This window comes from Penaeus monodon, chromosome 24, assembly GCF_015228065.2.
Source record: "Penaeus monodon isolate SGIC_2016 chromosome 24, NSTDA_Pmon_1, whole genome shotgun sequence".
Taxonomy (NCBI): domain Eukaryota; kingdom Metazoa; phylum Arthropoda; class Malacostraca; order Decapoda; family Penaeidae; genus Penaeus; species Penaeus monodon.
The window spans coordinates 100,654-100,952 of NC_051409.1; the positions used below are offsets into that span (position 1 = coordinate 100,654).

The window sequence follows — 299 nt, forward strand, 5'->3', positions numbered from 1 at the left end:
GGGGGGGGGGGTGAGGGGGTTGGGTAGGTTGTGGATTTGTTATGGTTTGGTTTGTGGGTTGTTTGTATGTGTGGGGGGGAGGGGGGGTTTGTTTATTTATATTATTGTTTTTGTGTGTGTGTGTGTCATATGTATTTTTTTCTTTTTTTTTTTTTTTTTTACTTTCTCTCTGTCGTGTTTTTGCACGTTTTCTTTTCTGCATTTATTTCAGTTTGTTGTGTCCTTTCCTCTTTTTTTTAAGTAATGTTTAGTGTTTCATAGATTTTTCTCCATTTTTTTTCAATTTTCTGTTGTTAGAT

The 299-nt window shown here is 34.8% G+C and overlaps 1 protein-coding gene across 1 annotated transcript in view; it reads left to right on the forward strand.

The window, feature by feature from the left end:
- The window catches only part of LOC119588465 (putative uncharacterized oxidoreductase C513.07), a gene marked incomplete at its 5' end in the record, with an annotated part of 11,585 nt that overhangs the window by 7,246 nt on the left and 4,040 nt on the right, over positions 1-299 (forward strand).